Here is a 3,626-nt window from a genome sequence, read left to right as displayed (position 1 = left end):
GAAGGTCTGACTTTTATCTCCACTTCTGATATCCCATTCAATGTCATATCATTTTCCTTTAGTGCAATATTCGCTAGAAAGTCAGCCATTATGTTTTTTGACCTATCAACCCAATTTATCCGAAAGGTATCAAACAGTTCAATGGTGTCCCACACTGTATTCCTATATTGCTTCAGTCTGATATGTTTAGAGACATATCTTTCCTTAACTTGGGACACTATCAGTTCTGAGTCCCCAAATACACTAAGGATTTTAATTCCATGCTTAACTGCAAGGTTCAGTCTAGTAATTAGAGCCTCATACTCAGCAATATTGTTGGTACATTCAAATATTAACTTGAAAGAATACTTAAATGTTTCTCGACTTGGTGAAATGAATAGAATCCCAGCCCCACTTCCATCTTTACTGCACGAGCCATCAAAGTACATGCGCCACACTTGATCATTTGTTTCTTTGATGCAAGAATCAATTTGAGACAAATCCTTAATCTTTGGCTTTGTCAATTGTACTTTAAAATTATCCATGTCTGACTGAATAAAACATATTGGTTTAGGCATTTCCACATCCTCGATGATATATGAGGAACGAGGCTCTCTTTCAATTCTTGCTTCATGTTCATTCACTAGTATGGTTGCATATGACAAATCCAATTGGACATGTCCCCCTATCAGGTTTGACCATTGTTTGGATAATAACATTCCATAATTTGGAGGTACATCCACCACCGTGATGTCTATCTTGTAGGATGCTTCAGGGCATGTTGTTATCTTGAACTCTACATCTTTCATAACACCCACTACTGGAACACATCTATTATCCATAGCATAACACTTGCCAAATGTCGTATCCGCCCCCATTCCAAGCTCTTTCATGACTCCTACAGGCATAACATTTATTGTTGCTCTTGAATCAATCATGTAGTTTTAATCATCTTATTATTGATCATTAGAGTCGGGTAAAAGGGATCTACTTGGGAAGGATTTTTTGTTATTGTCGACCCCAAATAAATGGCTGGAGCTGGATCATGTTCACCATTATTGTCTTGACCACTCTTCTTGTGTTCTTTCACTTTATCTCCCGAGACATCTGTCATCATCCTTAGAGTCTTCTCTCTATATTCTGGGAACTTCATCATCTCAAGCAATGGCACAAAGACCTTCATTTGTGTCAAAGCGGCAATGTCAAACGATGTGGCAACGGGTATTGGGGAAGTAGTTGTCATATTCTCCCTCTCTCCCTTTTGCATTCTTGTTAGTTGAACCTCTTTCTCTTTGGTTTTGCCTGGGTCCTTATCTTGGATATTGCTCATTCTATTTATTGGTTTAGATATTTTATTGACTTCTTTCATGAACATTCTGGAGGGCTTTCCCTGCTCGGGGTTTATGGTTTTGTTTCTAAGAGCATAGGTTCTTTTGGCTTGTTCCACTGCAGCCACCGTGATTCTTTCCATTTCTTCTTCAGTGGGGACCCTGAGTTTGATTTCTTCCATCTGAGAATATTTGTTGCATATAATATTGCTGATTGATCCGTCTGGAACTTGCATCACCATCCCCCTCTTCCTCACATGAGTTGTATTTTGCAAATGATAGCAAATTTATGGTGCGGTCATCTGTATACCCTTCACATTCTTCTTCTTCTTCTTGCAACTTCTTTGCCACTATACATTTGTAAGGAGAATGTGGCATGTCACAAGCAAAGTACCATAGGTTATCATCTGACACTTGATTAACAGTTCTTTTCAAAGGATTTGGCGTTTGCATATTATCCTTTTGATTCTTCTCCATTGGTTTCCCATCATTGTGTAGTCTGGGTCTATCATGACAGAATAACTGTTGTTTTTCTGTTTTATTTACCTTCACAGATAAATCTTTTAGAATATTTAACACCTTGTCCAATTTATCTTCATCTTTAGTTTGTTTGGGAGCTTTTGGGTTGAACATCTTTTAGAATATTTAACACCTTGTCCAATTTATCTTCATCTTTAGTTTGTTTGGGAGCTTTTGGGTTGAACAACCTAGTATCTTCTCTCTTCCCAATTCTCCCAGCAACTTTTCTATTATTTTCTCTAGTTATGGCAGCTTTCATAACTCCTTGAAGAGTTGTAGGGTTTTTTGTTCTGAGTTCACAATTTGTCTTGCTGTCAAAGGCATTTATGTAGTACAAGATGCTTACCTTTGGGATTGGTTTTATCCTATTAGGAATTTTGTTTATAACTCTGTTAAATCTTCTATTGAAATTGACTACTGTCTCATTAGGTTCTTTTTTGATACTTATGATTTCATGTAGTGCAAACTTAGGGCTATTTTGATGTCCATATTGTTTGAGAAAAAGTCTCCTAAACTCTGCAAGGTTACTTATAGAAGCATTAGGTAATGTTTTGAGCCAATCTCATGCATCTTCTATTAAAGATTGTATGAATAACTTCATTTTAACATCTTCATATGGGAGGCAAAAATCTTCCATGACTGTATCGAAAGCTTTGCAATGTGCTTCTCCTATGATAGCATTACTCCCAATGAATTTTGGCACTGCAGTCCTGATTTCATTTGGGATGGGATGAGGATACACCATCATTCCCGAAAAGTCAAATTGTCTGATACGCTCTATATTCATCAATCCATATCCTCCCTGGAAGAAATTTCCATGGTTCAGACTCATGTTATTATAATGGGGAAATTGGTTTCGAGGTTGGAATTGAGTTTGATATACAAAGTTGTTATAATGATTGTATTGATGTTCAGGAGGTACATGGGTGTATGCATAATTACCATTCTCATGATCATATAAGTGGTTTCCAGTTATCTTATAGGTATTGTTATTTACATTGGTTTCATCTTTATGATTTCTTCCCTTGTCCAACCCTTGGGTTGCATGTTCACACCTTTCTTTATACTTATTCAGGTCATAATCAATATCATTTTCATTGATATTGATACCCAGCCTAGCACATAATTCCACACACCCCCTTGTTCTTCCGATATCTTTCATTTTAGTAGCTACATCTAACATTTGTTTTGTCAAATCTACAAAACGGTCTAGTGGATCCATCTTGCTTGAACCCAAGGAACTTGATGTATTTGCTCTTGAATTTGGGCGATGATTTTCAAAACCAGGAGGGAATTTTCCTTTTTGTGCTTTATCTGTGGCTACCAAGTCCTCATTTCTGAGGCATGAAGGAATTATATGGTTCTGTTTATTCCAAGTTGACTGTGAGTTATTTTCAGAGTAATACTGGTTATACCTCTCATTCATGAAATCATTCATGTGTTCCATTGGATTGTCTGTCAGTTCTTTGTTTGGTTTTTTCTTGTTTCTTTTCTGATCAAAGTTCAATTGTATTATTGGATGGCCTTGTGTTATTGACCTCCTTCTGTACATAAAACTTCTTCTCTTTTCTTAAGAGTTGCCACCTCTCCCTAGAGAGGAAATTTATTTCTTTTTTATATGAGTTCTTTCCCACAATAGAGTCTCTTTAAATGAATACTTTCCCCAGCAGAGTCGCCAATCTGTTGGATCTCAAATCAATAGATTGGATAGGTTCTAAGGAAATGCAGACTCCTATGATCAAACCCTGCAATTTGACTTGGCCAACTTATAGAGTGAACCTATTTGGTTACTAACTCCCT

This window comes from Cryptomeria japonica, chromosome 2, assembly GCF_030272615.1.
Source record: "Cryptomeria japonica chromosome 2, Sugi_1.0, whole genome shotgun sequence".
In the NCBI taxonomy this organism is placed as follows: Eukaryota; Viridiplantae; Streptophyta; class Pinopsida; order Cupressales; family Cupressaceae; genus Cryptomeria; species Cryptomeria japonica.
The sequence above is the reverse complement of the archived record's forward strand: the minus strand, read 5'-3'. Positions refer to the sequence as shown.